This window comes from Biomphalaria glabrata, chromosome 9 (assembly GCF_947242115.1).
Source record: "Biomphalaria glabrata chromosome 9, xgBioGlab47.1, whole genome shotgun sequence".
NCBI classification, from domain to species: domain Eukaryota; kingdom Metazoa; phylum Mollusca; class Gastropoda; family Planorbidae; genus Biomphalaria; species Biomphalaria glabrata.
Window position 1 is genome coordinate 6354317 of NC_074719.1, and position 12325 is coordinate 6366641.

At 38.7% G+C, this 12325-nt stretch overlaps 1 protein-coding gene across 1 annotated transcript in view; it reads left to right on the plus strand.

Moving 5' to 3' along the window:
• Positions 1–1608: 1608 nt before the first annotated feature.
• The window catches only part of LOC129928165 (uncharacterized), a 55382-nt gene continuing 44665 nt past the window's right edge, over positions 1609–12325 (plus strand). The window contains exons 1-4 of the mRNA XM_056041164.1: positions 1609–1800; positions 4108–4210; positions 6554–6701; positions 11862–11893. The gene's annotated coding sequence lies outside the window, so the exon portion shown is untranslated. The remainder of the gene's footprint in view (positions 1801–4107; positions 4211–6553; positions 6702–11861; positions 11894–12325) is intronic.

Genomic DNA, 12325 nt, shown 5'->3' on the forward strand with positions numbered 1-12325 from the left:
ACCTAACTCTTACCAAACATTAGATGTTAAAAGTCTCTTAAAAACTATTTCCTTTTCCAGAAATTGAATGAAGTAAAAAATATTTTATTTCATGACCTTTTTATTATCATTTTTTAGCTTTTTTAGGTTAATATTTGCCTGATAAGTAATTGGTGGATTATTTATCTCTCAAGGATTATACTAAGGTATGCCCGCGATAAATAAAGCGCCTCAGAATCAACAAAAATCGTATCAACTCGTTCTCTGCTGATTATTGATACCATCGTTGATTTAACCCCATTAAGTTAACTTAATTTTTGGGTTCATAAACTTTAATTGGTGTTATAGAATATGGACATGCATTTATCTGTACCAATAATAACATTTTCTGACTAAAAGAAAAAAATTTTTATCAAAGATTAACAGGGCAGTATATGTATTCACCCCACACACCCCAGCCATTCGGCCAACAGGGAAACGATCAAATATAATGATCGGTTAAAATATCAATAACAAGTTTTAATCATATTTAATTGATTCTGTTAACAAGCTGTGATTTCTAGTAATAAATTGGACCGCCCCCCCCACTCGAAAGTTTATAGGGGGGGGGGGGCAGGATTGAAACCATCGTCCCCACCCACCCCACCAAATCGGCCAACATACTAGAGTGGGGGGAGGGGGAAATAATCTAAAAATACGTTGAAATATAAATAATTAGTGTGTATTATTAACATAACTAATAAATTCGTATAAAAATTTTGTGAATTCTATACAAAAATCGCCCGTCCCCCCCCCACCTACGGGAAGGGGTCGGCCGAGTGGGGGGGGGGGAGGCGATCGCCCCTACCGCCCTACAACCTCCCCGGATCCGCCAGTGTTACGCTCGACTGCACATCGAGGCCACTCCGCGTCAGCCATAAAAAGACTTTAGAAATGTTGCTGAAATCAAACAAAGATCGCGGTGAAGAATCTGTCTGTAGAACGGCAGTTCACGCGATAATAGGAAAAACTACTTATCAGTACTATCAGTACTATCAGTGCTATCAGTACTATCAGTACTATCAGTACTATCAGTGCTATCAGTGCTATCAGTACTATCAGTGCTATCAGTGCTATCAGTGCTATCAGTACTATCAGTACTATCAGTGCTATCAGTGCTATCAGTGCTATCAGTACTATCAGTACTATCAGTGCTATCAGTACTATCAGTACTATCAGTACTATCAGTGCTATCAGTACTATCAGTGCTATCAGTACTATCAGTGCTATCAGTGCTATCAGTGCTATCAGTACTATCAGTACTATCAGTACTATCAGTGCTATCAGTACTATCAGTGCTATCAGTGCTATCAGTGCTATCAGTACTATCAGTACTATCAGTGCTATCAGTGCTATCAGTACTATCAGTGCTATCAGTACTATCAGTGCTATCAGTGCTATCAGTGCTATCAGTACTATCAGTGCTATCAGTGCTATCAGTACTATCAGTGCTATCAGTGCTATCAGTGCTATCAGTACTATCAGTGCTATCAGTACTATCAGTACTATCAGTATCACTTAATGCCAGCGGGAAATCCAAAAAATGATAGTGCACTATTTCGTGCCTGGAGTAAACGAGTCTCCACTCTTACAGTATCGCTATTGTTTACATTGTTGTGTCTGTCTTGTTGTTTGTTTTATGTTGTTGTTGTTTTGTTCTTATATTTATTTAGTAGAATCAAGATCTGGTGACCATGGAACGAATCCATCCCCTGTACCAATACAATGCCCGTGGCTGGGCTCATAATGTAGATAACAGACAGAATTGGCCCTACCACTGGGGTAAGTTGTGCACTAGAAGTAGCAGCCCATTTTTTTAATTTAGCTTGTACTGGTAGAGCTATATCTAAAAGTATAAGATAAGATAAGATCATTTTTTATTGGTCTAATCAAATGTAAATTCAGTTTGACTACATTTTGAAATTGACCACCTCAGCGTAACTATTGTAAGAATAATAATATAGATGCAAATACGAACCAACATTTACACATGAAACACATATATACACATTCACAACCAGCGCTTTGTGAATTAGACTTCTATGTACTTCACGATGACGACAGATAGTATAGATACAGCAGTATAGAAGAACAGAGCTAGGCAGGTCTTAGAGTGGAACCCCAGGGGAACAAGACGCAGAGGAAGACCAAAAAGAACGTGGCGACGCAGGAAAGAGCTGGGAAGACATTCAAAAAAATAGCAAGAGACCGTGGAGAGTAGTGTGTTTTTTTTTTTACTGAGGCCCTATGCTCCATAAGGAACGCAATGAAAAGATGATGATGTTCAATCTAGATCCTCACTTCTGTAGTAAGACTAAGCCTATCGATGTATTTTCAGATCAATTCCGAAACACTCTTCTTTGTTGGCGGCAAAAAAAAAAGCATTGTCTTCTAATCATAGGCTTTGTCTTCACGTCTGTATGAGCCTGACACACGGATGCCATAGAGAAAGCAACCAAGGCTTACAGAACGTCTTATCAATGGGGCCATGGACGTACAATGATAAGACTGCACTACAAATTGCGATGTAGTGCTGGAAAAGTGCAATATGCAGTGTCGAGGCACTATGTGCTGTTCGATAACTGTGCTGGGCAGGGTATCTTTCCCGTATTTGATACGATGGCATGCAAAATCAAATCAATCTTTTATAAAAATGAGCTCACTGTCAGCTTTCTTTAAGTTGCATAGACAAGAACACTTTGCACCAAATGGCCTCCGAAACAGCTGCAGATTTTTTACAAAGGCGGCGGGATATACATAGAAAAAAAGCTATCACAGAAGACAAAGACGACAAAAAGATAACTTAAGCACCGCCAGACAATGATTTTGTCTTCTTAGGGTAAGGCAAAATGTGTAGGCCACAGTTTGGTCATCGCATAACTCCTTGATATTTGGACTTGGAGATAAGCCTTGGATGGCTGCCTGGTCGTGCGGTTTGCACGCTGGACTGTCGTTCAGATTTATCGATGGTCCCGGGTTCAAACCCTGCCCGCTCCCATCCCCCGTCGTCCTGCGGGAGGTTTGGACTAGGAAGTAATTATCTTCAACTCTGAAGGAACATCCGAAACATGTAAAACATTTTACAAACATTTTACAAGCCTTCTATATGTATTTTTAATAAAAATACAAGCTGACAGTTACTGGCATTCTTTTTTCACTAAACTTCAATAACCCTAACCCTTCACTGTTCACTAGACTATTCACTTCACTATTCACTACACTATTCACTACACTATGCACTTCACTATTGTTTAGATTATAAGTTCTTACAAAGTTGAAACGACAGCACAAGAGCTTATTTACAATATCACAAAAGAGACTGGGTCCTCTATTTTAACTTTTTACAATATGATATTTAACATCTAGAGTTACACACTAACAGGGCCGGCATTAGACCGATTACTCCAATTTGGGCCCCGCGCCTGTCAGGGGCCCCGCAGTTTAGATTTAGCATATTACTATCACTTATGACTCTTGTCTCAGGCTTTTAAAGATGTAGGACTTAAAGTTAATTAACCCACTGTCGCGGCGCCTATAGCAATTGAGCTGCTTCCTTTGCATGTTGATATATATGTTGATATAATGATCTATTGAAAGGTAATACTTGTTATTGTAAAGAAATTTTAGAAGAGCGGCCTCGCGAGCATACATTGGGCCTCGCGATTTATAAGATCTGCCTGTACACTAGTCAGGTAGAGCTGATCTATAAATGTCTTCCACTATCAGTACGAGCTTAATGACGTCGCATCGGTACACATTTAATGACGTCACATCCGTACACGTTTTTCTTTACAATTCAAATATTTAGATTAAGATTGGTTATTACGTAATGCATCTGTGATTACCTTCCTGTATCTGTGGTATTTATAGACCTTCTTGCCATTTATTCTAAAACCATAAATTATGCATTAGCTAGATTTTATATTCCTACTAATTTGAAATCACTATTTTTAAAATACGAGAATCGATTTTTTTTCATGGCTAGATAGATATTATTCTCTGTTGACTTGTTAAACAGACATAGATATACCTAAGAATGTCGGATCTAACTTAATAATTGTGAGTTTATGTTTGCACTGTTTCCTATAGCGTTGATTGAGTCAGAGAAAGCTGACACAACCTTGAACCCACAGAGAAGTCTCTCGGCATCAGAGTTGCAAATAAGAGAGATGCCACATCGATATGCTAATGGGTGAATCAATTTTTAAATTGTTATTTGAAGATAGTAAATGCCTTATTAAATTATCATACATCTGTGTTGGGTATTATTGAGGAATGAAATTAAGTACCTGTAAATAAAGTTGTCCCTACACTAAATATATCTTTGTATTAAGTTTTGATTAGCAAGATGTGGTCCAGCTGTTCCCTCAGACTTGACTTGGGAGTAACGTGATCTGGTCCAGCTTCCAGGGCATACTTTGCCCGGTTCGACCGAACTATGACTCCCGATGCCGTCACTGTGGAGAGAGCGTCGAAACAGTGTCGCACGTCTTGTACGAGTGTCCCCGGCTCCGAGAGCTAAGGGGGGACGTGTCTGAGCAGTCACTCGACTTGTATGGTAGCCATGAAGCACTAAGCCGGACAGCCCAGTTTCTTGCCAGAGCACTACGGGAGGATTGAGTCCTACCTGCTCTGATTTTTCAATAGGAGTTCATCTCAGGTCCAGCTCCCTTGACCTCAACATGGCACCTACGACTGCTAGTGTAAGCAGATAGGCGAACAACAGGTACCGAACAACAGGTAGCGAACCCAGCGAATTCCGAGGTGAGTATGAAGAAAAGCCTGCTGACCCACCAAATCCGCAACGCATTTCTACAAAAGGACCGCCATTTGTATCCGTCGGCTGGAGTGGCGGTCCATCCAAGGCTTTGTGGCCAATACAAATACAAATGGGAAGAAATTTCCTGTGTTGGCACAGTTTCATCACTTAAAGCTGTCCGTGAGCTATGTATAAGGTACGAACCACTTGTGGCTTTCATTGTGGAACCTTCACTGAGGACGTAGGGTGATGAGCTCCAGATCCAGGCCTGTCCGTTAGGAGAAAGAAAGATCATATCAACTGACTATGTCTGTCTGTCTGTCTGTCTGTCTTGTACGATTTTTGTGCATGTTTTTTCTATCGCTTCCAATTCTCGGAATAGGTTGAAACTTTGCGCAATTATTCTTTGTTGCTAACAAAATATGAGTCAATCACAAAATTAACCTATTGATTAATTAATTAATAAGTGGTAATTAATTGGAGGCTGAGTGGTAAAGCGCTTGGCTTCTAAACAGTACGTCCCGGGATCGAATCCTGGTGGGGTTTCTACTTTGGGGTTCTTTAGGGTGCCTGTGAGTACACCCAGCTCTAATTGGTACCTGACATTGGTTGGGTTAAAGTAAAGGCGGTTGGTCGTTGTGCTGGCTACATGACACCCTCGGTAACTGGGAGCCAAAGAAACAGATGTCATCTGAGTTACACTCTGTATAGATCGCAAGGTCTGTAAGAAGAACTATAATTAAGAAATTAATGAATTATGTTTGGTACTGATTAGAGGAAATAAGTCTTACAGTATTGATAGATATGGTTATAAATATACAGTTCCTCCCCTTAGATAAACTTTTTTTGTTATTATTATTATTTTTTACTTTGCTTGTTCACACCAATCACGTTGTATTACAAACTATGGGCAGTAACTCTCAGCTTTAGAAGTATTATTTTATTCAGTTTGGATTATCTTTCTTACATAATATTCAGTGATAAATTTTGAAGTTATTGCAGCAATTAGTTCAGAAATATTTTTAGAACTTTTTGTACATCAGCGCTTGACCTATTTTCAACAGGTAGGGAAAGTAATGCTTGAGAGATTAGTGACACGACATGGCCTAAATTGTGCCGATGTGCCAAATATCAAAAATATCCAAATACTTATCCGGAAATGTAAACAATCGCTTATCTTTTGTACATAAGTGAATCGCGCTATCGTTTGTTCATTAGACAATCACACTATCTTGACATACATAAGACATACACAAACTTGACATGTATATAAGACCGACACTATCTTGACATACATAAGACATACACAAACTTGACATGTATATAAGACCGACACTATCTTGACATACATAAGACATACACAAACTTGACATGTATATAAGACCGACACTATCTTGACATACATAAGACATACACAAACTTGACATGTATATAAGACCGACACTATCTTGACATACATAAGACATACACAAACTTGACATGTATATAAGACCGACACTATCTTGACATACATAAGACATACACAAACTTGACATGTATATAAGACCGTCACTATCTTGACATACATAAGACATACACAAACTTGACATGTATATAAGACCGACACTATCTTGACATACATAAGACATACACAAACTTGACATGTATATAAGACCGACACTATCTTGACATACATAAGACATACACAAACTTGACATAAGCCAATCAAGCAGCACACTATCTTGTCAATGTAATGAAGAAAGTCGCTCTATTAAAACACTCATCTCTCTCCTCCAGTATTGAGAACAGGTCTTATGCCTGGTACACATACAGAGACGGCGTTGGAAGAATCCTGGTACGTCAGAGCACAGTCACCACCCCCCATAGTGGCCCCGTCACACACTCAAACGCCATGAGGGAGTGTCAAGGCTGGGACGGAGCTTACGTACGTTATTGTATCATGACATTATCCATTTCTAGTATCTGATGTATCCATTCTTATCCAGATTGTATATAGGAGAGGCTAATGCATATAATCATAATGTACATGTTTAACATGTTTAAAGGCAGTACTAGATACCAACGTAATAGTGAGAGTACTGTGGGAGAAAATGGTCAATGTCCATAGCGAAAGAATGGACAGTGTGTCCCTCCTGTTCGACATATCCGCCTGACAGCAAGATAAGACTAAGAGAACACACCACTCGACCATCCAGATTCCGTGCTAAGACCAGTGCATGACGCCCCGCGTAAATATTGGTCATAAGGGTCGTAAAGATTGGTCACATGACCCATCTGTAATCTATATTTAGAAATAATCTACAACAGAAGATCAAATGTCATTAACAAACGTTAAGTCAATTCTCAATAGGCCTGCAGATAAATCTTTTGTCCACTTTTACCATTTGCAATAAAATTCATTTATGTCCCTTTGACTATTAAACTAAATGTTGCCATATCTGTTGATCTTGTCAGTATACGAAGCAAGCCAGTTGTTTCTCGTTTATCCCGGTGGGGGTGGGGATTCACTGGGGGGCGCTTTCTAAATCCAACCGATATCCGCGAAGGGGCTTGACCTCTTTGGGGGCCCCTGCATTTTGTGTAATATTTAATATTAAATATAAAAATAAAACACTCCATTGGGAGCACCCTCAAGTGGGGGCGGGAGAATTTTAAAATTCTAACCTCCTCCCCCCCCTAGCTACGCCACTGGTTACTAAGTACCATTATTTGCTCTCTCCCTTTCTCTCTCTCTCTCTTTCTCTCACTCACTTTCTCTCTCTCTCTCTCTCTCTTTCTCAAAAAAAGAAAAAGATCTCTTATTAATGCTATAAGGAGTGTTTTTGTTTTTATTTTAAAGTTTTTTATTTAGACGCGTCTAAAAGTAAGTGGAAGTGACGTAAAGCACATTAAAAACTAAGAAGACTTTGGGGAAAAGAAACAAATTGCTTTACAACTACGGAATGCTTAACCTGTAGACTGCGGCCTCTTGGGGAAATAACGAAAAATAAAATACAAAGGTTTGAAAGAAAGCTTTGGTTTTTTCGCAAATAGCGGCATCAAGGTTGCGATTCTATCAAAAATTAGTACATAAGACCATCTAACTGTCTTATGTACAAGAGATAAGTGTGATGGTCTTATGTACATGAGATAAGTGTGCTGGTCTTATGTACAAGAGATAAGTGTGATGGTCTTATGTACAAGAGATAAGTGTGATGGTCTTATGTACAAGACAGGGGTCGGCAACCTGCGGCTCGCGAGTCACATGCGGCTCTTTGGAAGTTAAGCTGCGGCTCTTTAGTTCCATACCCAAATATTATTTATTTCATCGAAAAAAAAATTGAATCGATTAAGTAAGATTTGGCACCGATTCTATCTCTCAGACACTTGTACTTGATTTTCATCGCACCCCTTCCCATGTCTTCAAATGTAACATATTTGCAGGTGAAAGATATTAAACTTTCTTCTGCCTTATCAATGATATAGATAAGTCTTGCGACATAAAAAACACGGCACAAGTTGGATTTCTGTCCTGTATATGTCTTCCCAAGGATTGCTAGCTCTCTCGTGACAAACTAGAGGAGAAGATTTAGCGAATGCCGTTCAAAAATGCCTGAAGACAATAAGATCGATTTAAATAAACTTATTTCAATAGCAACTGATGGAGCCAGAAGTATGACAGCAAAAAATAAAGCAGAATCTGCGAGTCTCCACGTATTTCTTACGTTTCACTGCCTACTCCAGCAAGAAGTGCAGGTCAATAGCACTCTACCATCGTCAGTTTAAAGAATTCTTAAACGAAATGGAGTCTCAATATTCCGACATTCTTCTTTCCAATAATGTGCGATGGCTTTCTACAGGTATGCTGTTGAAACTTCCAGCTTTGTGCTTGAATGAAATAAATACATTCCTAAATGATAAAGGTATTAATCACCCTGAATTAGAGGGCGACAAAAGGTTGCACAAATGTTACTCCATGATGGATATATCAGCAAATGTAAATAAGATGAATCTAAAACTACAAGAAAATGAAACCCAGCCGATGTTTTGGTAGAAGATCAGAGCGGTGGCTGAGCAGTACAGCGCTTGTCTTCCAAACCGGAGTCCCATGTTAGAATCTTGGTGAAGACTGGGATTTTTAATCTCTGGGTATTTTTAGGCGCTTCTAAATCCATCCAGCTCTAATGGATACCTGACATTCGTTGGGAAAAATAAAGGCGGTTGGTCGTTTTGTTGGTCACATGACACCCTCGTTAACCGTGGACAACAGAACGAGATGACTTTTACATCATCTGCCCTATAGATCGCAAGGTCTGAAAGGGAAACTTTACTTATTCAGAGCGGCAAGTTACTACATATTCACTTTCTAAAGCAATATCGCGATAAAACCAGTTGACAGGAATTACTTTAGCAAGGTTTTTTTTTTTTAAATGCAGATGAATTTGCTGAGAGATTGGAGCATCTCAAAACCAACAAAACCATTCTAGCATTCATAATAAATATCATCAACACAAATAGTAACGAAATCCACATAAAGTCATTTGGAATTGATACTGGACTTTAAAAAGTAAAGCTTTTTGGAGTGGAGAATTTACAGATTTGAAAAGCAAGCTGGAAGAGTTGGAGGTCCAGAAATGTTTGTACGTAACGCAACAAAAGTGGACAGCTTTCCAAGAAATGCCGCGAGATATTCGACACATGGAACTGTCTTCCATATTGCTACAGTTAAGTGAAAAGTTTGGCAATAGGAGTGCTAACTATATTCGGATTGACATATTCATGCGAGCAAGCATTCTCTTACATGAATATAATTAAACCTAAAGTAAGAAGCCAACTAACAAATGAAAATGTAGAGTCTTGTTTGAAACTAAAAACAACAAGTTATGAGCCAAATGTATCCAAACTTTCTAAAACTAAAGCCATCGTTTCCATTGAATTTGTTTGCTCAATTATTTTGTTATTGAAGTACAAGTTAGTGTTGTATGTAAATAGTTAATTCTTTTAATTAATTTACTTACATAATAAGTAATTATTTAATAATTCCATAAATATTTTATCTAATTTGTTGTGAAAAACACTAATCATATATAAATAAATAGATATTTTATTATGAATAAATAGATTCAATTTTCTTTATCAAAGAACTTTATTTATGCGAGTATTATTTATAGTTGGCAACAAAAAAACTTTGTGGCTCTTCAAAAACTTTCAAAAATGGAAATTGTAATTTTTGGCTCTTCCGAATCAAAAGGTTGCCGACCTCTGGTACAAGAGATAAGTGTGATGATCTTATGTACAAGAGATAAGTGTGATGGTCTTATGCACAAGAGATAAGTGTGATGATCTTATGTACATGAGATAAATGTGCTGGTCTTATGTACAAGAGATAAGTGTGATGGTCTTATGTACAAGAGATAAGTGTGATGGTCTTATGTACAAGAGATAAGTGTGATGGTCTTATGTACAAGAGATAAGTGTGATGATCTTATGTACAAGAGATAAGTGTGATGGTCTTATGTACAAGAGATAAGTGTGATGGTCTTATGTACAAGAGATAAGTGTGATGGTCTTATGTACAAGAGATACGTATTTGGATATTTGACACATCGGCACAATTTAGGTCATGTCGTGCCCCTTATCTCTCCAGGATTACTTCCCTTACCTATTGAATATAGTGCTTATCATGCTTATGTACAAAAAGTTCTTAAAGTATTTCTGAAAAAATGCTTCAATAAAAGATCTTTATGTGGTATTTAGAGCTTATGCTATTGATTATTTTGCCCTATTTTAACTCTAACCGCTTTATTTTGTCTCTTTTCTGTACAAAATTACATATTTACGTCAGAATTAATATTACTAGTATTTTTTAAAATATAATTTGTTTTAAATTCTGGGATATTTCCACCAATCTAAATATACACATATCTGCGAAAAAAAAAGCGAATATCCTCAACTTCTCTTTCCCCTCAAACCTGTATAAGGGCAAATGGCGCGGGATAACTGATTATATAAACTTACATCGATACAAGGACCTGGTTGAGTTGAATTTGTATAGTACCACATTGAATGTAAGTATCAGTTCTCCAGTTATTTGATGGGAAGATTTCAATTATTAAGTGGTTTCCCCTCACATGGAAAGAGTCCCCACCAACGAAAAGTAAGTCTTACTTGAAATACGCATTATGTTCCACAGCTTTGAGGGTGTCCCTGAAGCGCTTTCTTTGACCACCTTGCGAGCGCTTTCCTTCACTTAGTTGGCCATACAAGAGTCGTTTAGGGATGCGGTGGTCTTCCATTCTGCAGACGTGTCCTGCCCATAGCAGCTGGGACTGCATCAGGATTGTGTGGATGCTTTGCAGACCCGCTATTCGAAGGACTTCAGTATCTGGTATTTTGTCTTGCCATTTGACATTCAGTATTTTTCTTAGACATGTCGTGTGGAAATGATTCAGTTTCTTTGCGTGTTTTCTGTACGCAGTCCACGTTTCTAAGGCATAGAGCAATGTAGGGAGGATGACGACTCTATAGACCACTAGCTTTGTATTTGTGGTGATACCACGTCTGTTCCAGACATTTTTAGACAGTCTGCCTTAGGATGCACTGGCCTTGGCGATACGCAGGTCGATTTCATTCAGGTGTTCAGCATAGACCCAGCCACCTGGGAGACAGAGGCACATGACAGAGCATCATGGCATCGCACTGTGAAAACTGGCGCACAGGTTGCTGAGGAAAAGAGAACATCGCTGGCAGATGAAAAGCGCCAGAGAAGAAAAGCAAGGCCAATGACACTAGCTCCTGCTGAAATAACCTGCCCAGTGTGCAGCCGAACATTCCGAGCTCACAAAGGTCTCACCAGCCACACGAGGAGGCATAAAACCCCAGCATTCAGCCCCCTGGATGACAAAGTGGTCATCATCGAACCACGATGGACGAACTATATATATGTTCCAAAGATTTCAGTTTTCCCGATTTCAAAAACAAATTGTTCAACAACCTTTTTCGCACTATATTTCTGGTGCGTTCCCTTTGGGACAACGTATTGAGCTCGCGCATCGACATCTTATGTTTATCTAGGCGAATAAACTTGTTTCAATGTCTTCCACAGCTCTGTTTGTAGACTAATTAGCAGGTGATAAGGTAAATATGTTTAAAACTTTTTATTTTTTCGTTAAAGTTAATCATTTTAAAATACTTTTTAGTGATTCTTTAATCAATTAGATTTAATGCATGTGAAACACTATTGTCACTAGTGACTATTACTATGTTCTTGCGTTTGTTGATATGGACAATGTAGTGGCACTGATTATTGTTCAACATCTTCGCTGGGCAGGACACATATCCCGTAATGAGGACAATCCAAAGCAATTTTGTTGTGAGATAAAATGTTGTGCCCCCTTTCCCTTCTCAAAGATGCTTCAAGATCAGGTCAGGGGCCAACTTGCTTTAACTGACATAGAAGAGAGCACTTGTAAGCAACCGGCTTCCGAGAGAGACAGATAGAGATCTTTTATAAAGACCACGGGGAACACATTTGATTCAAAAAGGAAATCTGCCCAGGAGTGACGTAAA